Source organism: Condylostylus longicornis, unplaced genomic scaffold (assembly GCF_029603195.1).
Source record: "Condylostylus longicornis isolate FDR11 unplaced genomic scaffold, ASM2960319v2 ptg000107l, whole genome shotgun sequence".
NCBI classification, from domain to species: Eukaryota; Metazoa; Arthropoda; class Insecta; order Diptera; family Dolichopodidae; genus Condylostylus; species Condylostylus longicornis.
In genome coordinates, this window is record NW_026578075.1 from 781063 (window position 1) to 797164 (window position 16102).

Sequence of the window (16102 nt, forward strand, 5' to 3'; positions counted from 1 at the left end):
AAAATAATTAGTAATTTAATAGCAAAATGTTTAAATATCCGAATAAAACTCATCAAAATCTTTTTGTTTTTGTGAACGCGCATATTCAATCTGAAAATTATTTTAATGAAATTTTTATATTTTTTTCTTTTTTGCCTTTTTTATATTTTTCCCTTCTATATTACAAAGTTTAATAAATATTTCACTTTTATAAATTTTGTAAATATTTTTTGTTTTGTTACAAAGATTTTCATTTTCAATTTGAAAGCAAAAGAAAAGAAAGAAACAAATAAAAGGAAAAGTTAATAGACACCAAAAAAAATTTTTTGAATATTAAATTTTCTATAGCATACTTTTTTATATAGGTATACATGTACATAATTTAAATATATAGATATACACAAATTATTCTACAAGAGCGATATTTACTGTTAAATTGAATGATAAGAAATCACACAAGAGCATTATAATTTTTGGACTGAAAACGAAATTTTTGATTATAACAGGACGGGACAGGCATGTATTTTATGTCGCCTATAATGTTTAGTTCCCACCATCGTATGCGATCTTAACAATAGACAAAAAATTCAGAAATTTACAAAGTGTATTCACATTTTATTTCGATCAGAATACATAATCCGTAGCTTTGACTAGACTACTTCAGAAATTGTGAATAATTTGCTGAAACGAAAATTTTAATTTACTAACTAAACTTCTAAACTTAAAAACTGTCATGTTTCATATCTTTTTGTAAGATCTTCTTTGTATAGTACCGGAATTATATGTTTGCCAAATTCAATTCCAATAAAACAATAATGTTAAAAAAAATCATCATTAATATACAAACTGAATTTAATATAACGCGAAAACTTTTTTTATATAGAAATTAATGAAAAGAAAAATAATAAATTCTTTTGAATCTTAATTTCATGCACATATATATATATAAATACGCATAGCTTTCCGTTATTCCAAAAAAAAAATTTTTTTTAGAAAAGAAAATATTTCACTAAAAAATTTATTACCTTTCTAACCATTAAAATTCGTTAGCATGATTTTTATAAAAATAATCTATTTACATACAGATACATAATGTACTCGTATACACAAATATTTACAAATATAATATTACAAATTATTTGCTTACAGTCCATTATCCTTTACCCTTTTTTTTGATACGATTATTTTCTTTAAATATAATATATACCCTTCGTTTCTTCCTGTCTCGTCCATTGTGTGACAATAAGTTCATTAAGACAAAAGCGAATATTTACTGAAAAAAACAAAAAAGAAAAAAAAATTTAAAAATATTTTTGGTTCCGGATAAAATTTAGAAAAATGAAATTTTCGTAATTTTATTTTTTATTTTTTTTTCTATTTTCCTTGATTATTGTTTTCATTGTTATTATTATTTGTTGAAAAATTTTTCAGCTAACCTAAAAAGTGAATATAATATCATTTTTTGTGTTCATGAACTTCACAAATAGTTTAAAGTTTTTAAATTTTAATGTTTTATTAAAATTAAACAAAAAAGCTGAAAGAAATATTATGCTTTATAGAAAAATATTATGATTTCAAATAAATTATAAATTTTAATAATATTAATATTCGTCGCAGGTTATGTACGACAATGTAACACTATATAGGAATATTATTAAAAAAGATAGTAAAAGTTGTTGAATTTAAGGAACAGCTTACATAAAAAAAACTACTGTGAGTCCTTTCTCTTGAAATTAATTAATAAATAAAAATGGTTTATAATATATATGTATAACGATTTCAGTAGCTCTCTTCGGCGACTTGTATAGCACTTGAACTGCGAAAATATAGAATATGGTGCAAAATACCAAATTTTGCACCATATTATCAAAATATCTACATTTTATGTGTTTGTATTTTATTGTACTCTATTTTATTTTCGAAATAGAAAAAGCCATATATAAAAATTATTCATAACCTATATTAGTCAGTGTCAATATTTCTTTCAGATTCTTAAAATAATCAAAAAACATACAAGAATATTATTAGAATGTTCCTATATATGTATTTTCTCTATATATAACTCATATTTTTATATTTTTTATCACATTTATTTTCGTTCATATTTATAAAGTCCAAGGACTCCACAGAATTTTATTCAGAAATAAAATTTTGAATAAAACAATATTGAACACATATATTACACATGAAAGATAACTTGCAATAATTATTATTTTCATAATTAATATTTTAAATAAGAACACAAAACTCAGAAAGTTTTTTTTTAAACACTTAATCACTATTTTATATTCAAATTCGAATTTGTTTTCCAGAAGAATAGATCAAACCAAATTTAAATATATGTAAATACTTATTCAAGATTTTAAATACAATATACAATATTCAAACAATTACAGATCTGTTACTCACCTAGTTTACACAATGACTAATAAAACTCGAGCATGACTGGTCACGTGAGGCGAAGTAAGTGTGACATGGTTGAACAATATATCTAAGATCAATATCGAGGATTCAGATAAATTCGTAAAGTGAATTGGATGGCTACCTGTACGTGATCGTACGCTCAATGTCATAGTGGTATTGAGCGTACTCAGTGATAGCAAAACGGCAAATTTGTTTAAATCAATTCAAAATTAAAGATAGTCAACAAAATTAGTATTACTAACAAAATGCTGAAATGAAAATATCTAGACTCAAATTTTTTCATAAAAATGATAAGGTCATAAAACATAGCAAAATACAAAATGGAGCTTAGAAATTTAAACTTAAAACTTAAAATAAATTCATACTTTATAATTTTTATAGCTTCATTTAAACTATATATGAAAAAAGAGTCATAAATATTTTTTTTCCTCCATAGTTTTTTCTTTAAATTTTTCACTTCAATATTCTTTTTTTTTTTCTTTAAAATCCGCTTTATGTTTTCACGCAGTTTTATTGATGTCATTAGCAAAGTTTTCTTATAAGTTTTTTTTTACTGTTTGACTATATCCGAAATTTCTTTTAAAAGAAATTTTAGAGAGAATAAAAATAAGAATACAAGTAGCTATTATTTTAAAAATTATTGTTTCAAATATACATTTAAAATGTATATATACAAGGATACTCAATAATGAGATACTGTACAAGAATATAGAACCATATCCGCATCTATGCACAGCGTTTGAAAAAAAAAAACACTGAATAAAAATAAAAAGGACGAAAAAAATTTTTTTCTTGCATAATTTTTTCTTAAATTTTACTACAAAATGTATTATTAAAATCATACAATATGGTTAAAGTAGAATTGTTTAAAATTGTATTTGCATTTTTAAATACGCATGAAATAAAGGATAATTTATTATTGTAAAGTAAAATGAAAAGGATATTTAAACATTTATACGGTTCAATACTTTGTGATTAAATAGAAAAAAAAAAAGTGGAAAATATGGATTATTTCACAAATTTTTTCTTAAACGTTTTATCAAATAAAAAATAAATTATTAGAAAAAATTATCAGGGGCAATTTAATTCTCTCTATGTTACTCATATTTTAAAATATTCAAAATGTACATTTCATTAAAATTTGTTCTTTAAATATTCTTTATCATCAATGGCTTTATTATGCTCTAATTTTTATGTAATTAATACATTGTATTGTATACTCAAAATAATTGCAATTCTTATTATGTAATACTACTGCAAATTACTATTTTTTTTTTGTTCAACCGCACACCATTCTATAATTTACTGATTTTATTACATTTTTCCTGCAACATTATTATTATTATTATATACTATGTTTAATGATTATGAGAATACCAACGAAATAAACACAAAAGCATCACCAAGAAATAAAAATATGAAGTCTTAAGAAAACCATTAAAAAATATTCAAGAAATTATTTTTAAATTTTGTAAGAGTAGTAGAGAAAACAAAGAATACAAACTATATCTACTTTTAAAAGTCGAAATTTATCTTTTTCGAAAATATATAACAAAAAAGTAGGAAATTGAGTTTTTCCGCTATATATATTAATGTCTATATATACATATATTTTCTTTATTTTCCTTTCGGAAAAAATTTTTTTCTTAAACCCACCAAATGTTGAAGAAAACATTGTTATTTTAAATATTATGAATATTATGACTATTATTATATGTTTTTTTTTTAATGTGTGTTAATGTTTTCCTTGTTTATATTGTTGAAATTAAAACATATAAAATACGTAAGGGTATAATACTATAGTAATAATATTTATATATACACGTTAGGATAAGTATGAAAGTGCAACTTCTGCTATATATAAAATGTACTTATAAGACAATGCTCACACAGCATGTTTAGTATTAATAATCCAAAATTAGAAAGTAGAAAAATATTAAAGAGATTATTCATTGAAATAATATTTAAGTATACTTGATAAGCACAAAAAATGTAAAAATGAATGAGCTTCATTTTAAACACCTTTGTCTCTAATCCTACACCTTTGTCTCTAAAATTTTGAATGCGACCAAATTAATCATATATTGTTAATATTATAATATTTTTAAATATATTTATTGCAATAGTATACTCATATCATTAAAGTGGATGCTATAATTATTAAATTTTTCGAAATATAATTTGCTTGGGTATCCGCATATCTCATTATTCATTCATATACAATAAAACTCAAAGCTCAAAGGACATCAATTACAACAATTACACAAATATATGAGTAATAACAATTAATCACTTCCTGATAACTCTAATCATATTAAAATTCATTTGTATTTAAATATTTTACATTCAAATATATGAGCTTTTCGTGCACTCTGTAATACTATATATACGCACGAATTAATTGTGTTAATACATCTAGTACACCCTGTATACAATATAAAAATCTAATCACATTTTAATACTATTAAAATTTAATAATGTGCGACATATGATGACCTTCAAGCAATTATACACATTATTGTGTATATAATATATTATTATACATTAGTATTTATATATATTTTATTCTAAATCATTAAAATTGTTTTAGAGTAAAAATCCTTATAAAAAATTAATGCGTTTAAAAAACAACAGTGTTAATATTAAAATATATATGTTTTTTTTTTCTAACATATCACTTGAATTTTAATTATTAATTATAAGAGTATATATAAAGAGTCTGAATGTACTTGTGGTTAGGCCGTTTTAAATTTAATTTAAAAAATTATTTATGTAATAATTATATTAAATACCATATCGTTGTCGTTCGTATGTACACATGTACATATGTATATCTACACAAAATCCTTAATCTTATTAAAACTGGAAATAAAATATTAAATAACATTATATAATACGAGTATTTAAGATTTTTTTTTTTAATTTATAATAACCTTGAAATTTTTAATAATTTAAAATATTAAATGGTGCAAACATTGAATGAATCTCATATATGTATGTAAACATTTTTATTAGACATTTAGCATGTGAAAAAATTTACTAATTTAAATTTTTAAATTTTTTTTGAAAATCGTATAAAATACTTTAATTTGAAGGACAAATATTATGTTTGTTAATACATTAGTTTCAAAAAAAAAAAAAATTGTATTAAAGTTTTGGGATTATAAATTGCTCTATATAAGTACTGTTGATATAATGTGTATTAGTGTGTATTAGGTATTTTATAATAATTGTAAGATAATTCCTATGTGATATGCAAATAGTTCTTTCTCACCATAATTCCACTCTATAATTCTTTAACACTATACTGTCTCTTACACAAACAAATATTTTTCAACAGGCTAAAATATATTTTTTATTGCATTTAAAATTAACAATTTTCTTATTCTTTAAGCAAAATTTCCGGTTTACTCGTATATTATAAATGTCATATGACTAGTATTCCTTCTTAAATATCTCCAAAAATATTTTTGCTACAACATATTATCATATTCATTATCTGTCATTATATGGGCAGAATCTGTGATGAAAATTCCTGTTTACAAAATACCAGTTTGCAACTTCTGTAAACGTACAAAGATCTTCTTAAATAACATTTCTGCAAGTCAATAATATCAACGTTTAAATTTAGAATATCTTATATACATAAATAAATGTACATATATATGAATCTTATAATTAACATAATTAAACAAAATTTATGTAAAAATTGAGAATACACTATTTAAATACCTGATTTAAAATTTTAGAATTTTATTTAAATATTAAGAGTAATTTTCAAGTTATTTTATAAAATAAGTTCATAATTTTGAATTTAAGTTTTTAAAAACTAGATAAAGAAAGTTTATGCATTATACAATCTCATATATATATTATCTCATATAATATCGTAATACTCGTAATATAAGAAATCACTGCTATTTTCTAGGTTTTACTCTTCTTTTTTTTTGTCTTCAAAATAATAACTATTAAAAAATTCTGTACGTATTCTCAAAAAAGTAAAAACAAAAAGTTATTTAAGTAAATTAAACAATTTTAGAACTATTAGAAGAATAAAAATAAATACAAAATATTATTTTAACAATTTTATAATATGTATAATGTAGAATTTTCACCAAAAAAATAAAAACAAATTTTTTCCCTTGAAAAACCGCCTATATTTAAAAAAACAAAACTTTTGTATTTTAAAATGTTATTGTTATTATTATTATTATATTATAATTATTTTTATATAAGTGAAAATATTATATATATGTATAGAGTTTGCCATAAGCTATACACACATAAGCTATATATAAATTTTAATTTAACTTAATAATGAAAATAACAACAAAACAAACATTTTTTTTTATTTTAAAAGAACAATTATTTAAAATTTACATTTGTATTAAAACAAAAATCGTATAATAAGAAATTTTTATTTAAAATAATCTTTAATAGGACTTTGTGGGTTAATTTCCTTGTTTTCAACTTATTTCCTAATTAGTTTATATATGTATACATTTCTTCATAAATACACTTAAGACAGTTTTATATTATTATTATATGAACTAAAACTATTTAAGGGAAAACATATTTTTTGTGCCTTAACAAAAAAACATATTTTCAAATTATTTTCTCGAGCTCTAATAAAATTTAAAATTAAGATTTCAATATCAAATAAATGTAAATTTTTATAATGTAAAAAGATATGATACAAAATTTATATTATAAATAATTTCAATAGCTTAAATTAAGGGAAATAACGGCTTGGAGTTATGGAGCTTGTCGAAAAATTCCCGTCGTCTTAAACATGATGTTCATCATATAAAAAAATTAATTATGTACTCAAGCATTCTGGGCAAATGGAAATATAAAAATATGTGTGATAAATTCTTTTATTTTATTTATTCTTCTTCTATTGTGCAGCATGTTTCTCTATAATTTTCTGAAATAAATTTGTTATACGAGTATATACAATCAATTAAAATGTTTTATAATATTTCATTTTGTATTAAAATTTTTTAAAATAAAATTACCTTGCGCCACAACCTGAACAGGCTTGTGAACAGATGCCGCTATCTGAACAGATTTATTGTACTGAAAGACTCCGAGAAAGTGAATTAAAAAGATGATATTAAACTAAAAAATTCTTTTTTAAACTTTCTTTTTTTTTAAATTTAAATTTTAAGAAAAACTTAACACGTCAATAATCTACAATATATAAATTCTTGTATATACATATGTATAAACACGATAAGCATAATAAAAGATGAAAACACAAAAAAGGATAACGTACACTTAAAATTAAACCAAAAAAAATACCAAAAAAAAAGGGTGACTATTTAACTTTTTTCATAACATTTCCCATTTACATATAATATCAAAATGTACGTATACATTAACACACATTATACAATTACTCGTATACATTAGACGAATCTTCTATCTATATTATAATATATAAGGATATGACTTTGAAATTACATAAGTGTTCATTACAAATATTATAAATATTAATGTATTTTATTATTATTATTACAATATAAAAGTAGTTTAGAAGTATAATGACCTAATTTTAATTTTTACCCTTAAGGTTTCTATTATAGAAGAATATAAGATTATATATCAGTATATCTTTCGTATATCTTTATTAAATTATATAATATGTAAGGTACACATTATACATAAAATACATTTCTAAAATATTATTGTTATAATACATATATTAAAATACTAAACATACGCATATACACATTCTTCATATATAGAAGCATATACACAAATTCACTAAGTACAAATATGTTATACTCGTAGTTGCATGTTCTTTATTATAAATTTATTTTAACTATGTATTTAACTGTTAAAATCTTTCATCTTTCCACTGTATACTTGTTTTAAAGTTTTCTTTTATATATTTTTTCAGGAAACATATGATGATGACATCACCGCAAATAATTTCCATTATATAGTGTACAATATTTTATCAAAAAATATATTTTATACTAGTATTAATATACTCTCTGCACATATAACAATATGTTTCATAAACATGATCGAAATATTAGTATATTATGCGATAAGACTTCTGAACAAGGATAACTTTATAATTTTACACTAGATAATAAATTTTCCGCTAACGGAAAAACATATTAAACTAGAACATGAAAGCAGAAAAAGAGACTATAAAAGATAATAAAAGAAAAAAAAAATCGTTTAGCTACTAGCATCATTTTGATAATGAATTATTATTCTGGATGTTAAATTAAGAAAAAAAGGGAAAGAACAGTTAAAGACAATATTTGTCTATCTCTAATTCTATCCTCTTCCTTCCTTCATTCAAAAATATCTCATCACATATTAAAAAATATAAACTAATTTCTTAAATAAGTGATATGAGTGACAAAAATAAATATTAATATAAGAATAAAATTATAAAATTTTTAATAATACATATAACAAAATAACAAAATAGACCCCCAAAAAATAGGTATTATTTCTTTTAAATAAAATTTTTTCGTATTCCCCCTCTGCACCAAGATATTGTTCTTCAAGGTGATGAAAATTCCTGTTTACAAAATACCAGTTTGCAACTTCTGTAAACGTACAAAGATCTTCTTAAATAACATTTCTGCGATAAACCTATGTAGGCCATCTAACTTTGGAAGTAATTTTCCCAACGCGGCAACTAAAATTAATATCAAGCCATTAATCCTTATTTCTTCGTGACTACACGCTCTATCTGACTTCTATAAGAACAAAATTGTTAGAGGAATCGTCCTTTTACATAAAATTATACCCCCATATCTCAAGTAAATTAATTAGCAATAAAGTTGATGTTTAACATTAGTATTACACTATTATATTCTATTAATATTACTTCTCCTAGAAATTATACAAAATATATTTATATGGCAAAAAGAGAAGATTTCAACAAGAGATGATTTCCAACTAGATCTAATCCTAAATTGTTAAAGGGAAATGTGCCTCTCAGCCAACCATGGGGTTTAACAATTGTGTTTTTAAAAAAACTTTCTATCTTTTTTGTTTTTCAAACAAGTTATACATATTCTTTCAAACCCTTGTTCGCTTTGATTGGATAAATTTGCAAAATCATAAAAACAAAAACATCTTCTATATATCTTTCATTTTTTTACTAGAAAAGTTTTTATTTTATTATTAAAATTACTACCAATGTAGATATACATACTTCTACTACTTTTCATTCACTTATATACCATTTTATTATTCGTATTATTATTATAATTGTATATAGTTATATGAGTTATACACATTTAGACACATATTATACGTAATGAATTTTCTTGCTGAATTTTCCATGTACATCGAGCATCCTTCCTATCTACACGTACCTATTATTCTATTCTTATTTCAAATTAGATATGGTACGTACATTATGAGATCGTTGCAAAAATAACAAAAAACGAAATAAAAATGAATGCCAAAGGCAATAAGAATATGTTATGCTAATATATACATATGTATGTATAATTATACAAATACCAAAGAAAGAAAATAATAGTTAAATACAAATATTTAGTTAATTAATGATTAAACGACGTGATTTTTTTTTATATCTTCATAAGTGTACTACATAAAAAAAATTTCATTCGATTTTTTCAAGTTTAAACATTTTATACCAGTCAAATATGTATGTGCACCCACATTTTTTTTTAGCTTCTTGCGTTTCAGTATACACGTGTTAATGTAATTGTAAATAATTTTTCTCTCAATCGTCGACAATGAATATTCTAAAACGCTCTGACTTCAAAATATCAATAATACGGTAGTAAACCATACTTTTGCTTATAAGCTGTAATTGATGAAATTTTCTTATGATATGACTTTAATTTCAAGGAAAGATGAAAAAAATTTCCGTACAAAAATATTTCTTCCTCTTACATTTACAGGAAGAGAACAGCTCTCCGGCTTAAAATTGAAAAAATAATAAAAAAGAAGTATATAAGAATAAAATATTAAACAGCGAAGAAATTTTGAAAACAGTATATATGCGTCTTATTAACCAAAAAATAGGTAAATTTTTCTTACCTATTCCCAAATAAGAGCCTTTTTTAATTTACTTTAAAAAAAAAAGACTTCTATTTTTATAGTATACTAATATTTTTAGAAATAACTGTATAAAAATTTTTTTTATTTGAAATTTCAATAAAGAAATTATCAAATTAAATGCTTTTCTGCAATTATTGTAAAGGTTAAACTTATTTGGTTTAGAAATTTTGCTGAACCTGACGATATAGACTTGTGTTTGCTAAATATATTTGCAATTTGTTTTTCTTGTCAATATAATATTATATACATACAGATACATATTAAGTAAAAATAGACATTATTTATTAAAAATATTTTTTAATATAATTAATAGCCAGTCCATGCAATATAAGTATACGTAAAATTATATAATAAATTATAATGTCTACTAACATATAGTTTTAGCAGTAATCTAAATGCACATATAATGTCCATATTTTTTTAATATATTATGCATGTACTAAGAAAACTAGCTATATATAAATATTATTAAATTTATAAATTTAATTTCTAAAATTACAAGTTAGAGAAATGATCAATTCTAATAATTTTCAAGATTTAATTAAACTGTTTATCAATAAATTTGATTTATATAAAATATATTATCACAAAAGTATTTTAAATATGTAAAAATTAAAGTATTCAAAATTAAAAAAAAAAAATAAAGTGTTTAATATCCTTGCACAATAATTGGTCATCTATAATTTTCGATTATTTCCCTACAAAATATTTATATATTGGTAGCAATATTCAATGTTTCATTTAGAGATTCATTTATTTGCATAGATCTATACATAATATGAATTTTTCTTGCTATTTTTTATTTTCTGATATGAAAGAAACTAAAAGAAAAAAGTCCGAAAAGTTAAATTAAGAAAATTTTGTCCTTTTCAATAGGCAAGCAAAGCAAAGTATCGATTTCCAAAAAAAAAAGAAAAATTTAGATCCTAAGTAAATTTTTAGAAAAATTATTTTAATTTTTTTTTTTGTTTTTTGTGTATAAAACACAATCTTTTCGATTGAAATTCATTTCACATTATTTATTAAAAAAATTTCTTCACTTCTAAAAAAATTTCTTTTTTTTTTTAAATTGTAATTTTGTTTCAATGTTTCTTGAAAAAACTTTGAAGGTTGACTATACTGCGGCTGATTTGATATTTTCTATTGGACTAAAAAATTTTGTTAATTAATATTCTATAAGTTTCTTTGATTGGCCCCTTTTTTTTCTATATTTTTATTTTTATTATATATAAATCCTTGATATTATTATATAAAGGTAAAGAAAATAAAAAGGTGTTGATAAATTTATTATTAAATTCTTGTGAAAGGTGAAAATATTGTTTTTTCTTGATTAAATTGGAGGAAAGTATAAATAATTAAAAAGTTATTTTTGAAATTTACAAGAAAATTTTGTATAAATATTTTGCCTACACATAGTTATACAAAACATGTAGGTATATAAATGTACAAATAAATAATTTAAAAGTTCAGAATAATTTATGTAGTATTGTATGGGTGACCAACAATGTAGACTTGCAAATAATTCAAATTTATTGTTTAAATTTAGAGCAAATCTTAAAGAACATATTACCTACATATACGTATTATTTATATACGAAACGTTATTGAAGATTTTAATCAAAAAGATAAGTTTTTCCAATTAATTGTTGACTAATATCGACGTGGTGCTGTGAGATTTTAACAAAGAGCTTCTTTTCTTCCTTCTACGAGTATAATTCCCAGTTAATGACTAATAATTTCATTTAATTTCGAACTAAAATTGATTTAAAATTGATTAAGAGTTTTAATTTTATATTTACTATTACAAAAATTAGAAAGAAATGCCTAATATATACAAAATAAAAACTTAAATATTTCAAAATTTTATTCATATTATTCTTTAGGAAAACAGAAAATTTATATTAAAAGTTTAAAATATTGTTTTATTTTTGTAATTCCTTTCATTCATTTTTCCTCTTGAATTTACAATAATAACGCGCAATATTATTTTCATATTTTTAATTTTATTAAAAAGAATAACTTTATTATATTATGAAACATAAAATTATTTAAATATCTTCATCATCATCATTATAATCATCACAACCAACTCACCATTTTTTTTTTCTCTTTTAAACATTGTTCTTAAATTGTTTTCTTTTAGAATACGCAAGTATATTAAGCGATCTAAATTTTATGCTGATCCTCTGTAGTCCTATTAATAAAACATTATTTTTCTACACTTCTTGCCTTTGAATTTTAAATTCATCTGAGGATTTATAAAAAAAAAAAAAAATTAAAAGAAAATAAATAAGAATTTTTAAAGAGATTTGAAAGCTCAAAAGTAAAAATATTAAAAAAAAAAATTATTAATGCAAGAATATTCTTGATATTATATACATACATACATATATAAAATTTATTTTATAGAAACGGAACTTAGACTCTTAACCCGATTTTGTTAAATATTCCTTGTATTGTGATTCCTTATTGAGCGTGAAAACTTTTGTGATTCGTCGACCAAATTGCTTTTCTTAAATAAATAAAAAAAATTGTTATTTGTTATTTCAAAAAATTATATTATAGTCATTATAATCAATAAATTATATTATAAACAATGTAGTTTTTAAATTATAAGTACCGAGTTATCTAATGCAGAATATGAGATTCCCTTGTATATCGTAGAAGTATGATGTAGTAATGATTAACTGAGGAAAACCCATGTGTAGAACTAACTACCAAAATAAAACTATTTTCTCTTTGCTATATTTGAATTAAAAAATAACAGATATTAAGTGGCTTTTAACTAAATTCCTAAACTTTTAATAACTAAAATTATTGCATTCCTCTTAATTCTCTTATTTTAATTTTATATTCTTAACCACTAGACAATCAGCAATTTCTTCAAAATCTTGTTCTTTTTTTCTTGTTTTAATTTTTCATTTTATTTCTTTCATTTGAAATAACTTTATTTATGTCAAGTGAATTGAGAAGAGAAAACACTATAACACAAGAGGAAAACCAAAAACAATAATAAAAAAAATAAATAAAAGTTTTCTTATCCTTGTTTCATTATATTATCTTTAAATGAGTTTAATCAAGAAGACACGCACAACAGTGACAAAATTTTTCATTTCCGTTCTCGCATACACGATTATAAAGGTATTCATACATTCTTGGTCTCCACTATACTCCATCTCTGTAATTACAAGTATGCTACAATTTCCAACTTGATAAAAACAAAAATTTGATATAGAAAAAAAAAATTACCAAAAAAAAACTGGAAAGAAAAATCACAATCATTTATTTACATAATATAACCGTTACATATTGTTTGTTGTGTTTATTTTGAAAAAGGACACCACCTCTAAACTTTTCATCATTTTCTTAAATTTTTTTACATATTTTTTCGAAACAAAAGAAATATAAAACCTTGAAATTAAAATAAAACCAAAGGAATTTTCTTTTTTTGTGATTCGATATTGTAATGAGTGTTAAAATAAAAAAAAGTAAATGTATCCTTGAAGGAACTTCATGAAATTCAGTAATAAAAAGTTTGTAATATTTTGTATACGGTTATAAAAATTCATAAAAGAAGAAAACAATATATTTGTCACGAAGATGACAAAATTTTCAATACCACATACAAACAAACGGAACAATATCAAAAGAAGTTAGGCGCATAATTAAGATATAAGTTCAAAAATTTGCAGTAAAATAATTCTCCAATATTCTTTCAGTATTCTAATTTTAAATGGGATAGTTAAAGTTTGAGCCAATTAAAAATTTAGAATCTTGCGATTTGTTTATAAGCGCACTATAACTTATCAGATCACTCAACCCATTTAGTTAACCAATCATGTATTTAGCGTCTTTAGCGCCTGAGCTTGTTCAGTAGTATAGTACTGAAATTAATAAAGTTAGCGTAGGACACTACACAATACCAATTAAAAAAATAAATAAATTTCGTTCAATATCTTTTAATTGTTGATTCAAATTCCAATGTTTAAAGTAATTATTACTTATTTTTTTGGTTGACTAACGAAAATTTTCAAAATGATTTTGAATTTTAATCACCATAGTCAAATAGTTATAGTACAAATTTCAGTCGATCTTATTTCACTACACCTTGAATATGTTTGACAAAACCAAAAAAGAAAATTATATTGTGAAACAAAAAGTAAATAAAATAAAATAATAACAAACATAATGATTGAAACCAATCGTAAGTTTAGAGAAAATTTTACAATAAAAACAAAATAAAATAAAAAAAGGAATTTTTTTTTTCAAAGTAAACCAAAAATATATGAAAAAGTAAAAACAATTTACATAAATTCGCTTTAGGGGAATTTTAGTTGATCCCCAAAATGTAAAAAAAAATTTTAACAGCAACAAAATTAGTAATAAAAATACTAAAATTTTATTATCTCTTCTCACTAAGGATTAATTTTCTTTTAAATATTTCAAAAGTTTGAAGTACGGTACGATACATACTCAGTTTTCCTTAGTTTTCTATTCCTGTTCCGTTTCCCCTTCCATTTTATTTTTGTTTTAAGGGCGAAATTTGAATGCAGTTTCTTTGACTTTTTTTTTTATTTCACTGCTCTCCTCATTCAGTTTTTATTATTTCCTTTTTAAAGAAACCAACTTAATACTTTGCGGTTCAAATGGCAATATCATTCAGCATACATAACATAAGAATTAGGTTGAAAAAATTTGATAAGATACGTTATAAGTTCTACATACTGTAAAAAAAAAACACATTTTTATACGTGTACATATGTATGTACTTACAATTAAGCGAAATAGGAATTAATACATTATATTAAGATTATAGTTGGAATTCATCCTTCCAATTAAGCATTGAGACGAGAAAAAAAACGAATTCCTAAAAAAATTTTCTCCTTTTATGTTTAACTTATTGAAACAAAATCCATTATAAGAAAAATATACACATGAGATACACATACATACGCATATTTTTTAAGAAACACAATCTAAAAATATTTGTACCCAGTTTAAATTTCCGAAAGCACAGTGCGTCATTAACTAAAACCAAGACAAGTTCTTAAAATCGCCTTCTTTCTATACATTTTTGTATATACTTAGGTAGATACTTAACCTGTAATCCCGAAATTCCTGTAATGTGTATACAAAAACTTAAAAAAAAATTGTAGTCTTCCTTAAAAAACTTAAATTACTGTAGTCTTCCTTCAATTAGTTTCAGTAAAATATTTAGTTTCAGTAAACAGTATGCGTATACATAGGAACACAGATTAATTTAACTGCTCTTGCCATAAAGGTTAATCTAAGGTTGAAATCATTTTCACAGCTGATGCAAATTATAACCGCAGTAGCAATGCTTTTAAACTTGTATTTCTACAAAAATTGTGATTGGGAAATGCTGATAATCAAATAATCTGTGACATCTTTTTTCATAATTATATTGTTCAATTTTTAATTCTTTCGCTCCCGGAATTTACCTCAAGATTAGGAACACATGTACATACATATGCATGTTTCATATTTTCTTTTTAATTATTCGAATAAATTTATGTCACTATTACAAATTATCTCATATAGTGCTTAGCTTATAATATAAATTCATAATTTAGTTCTAAAATTTGCACTTTGTTTAAATTGGAGTAGT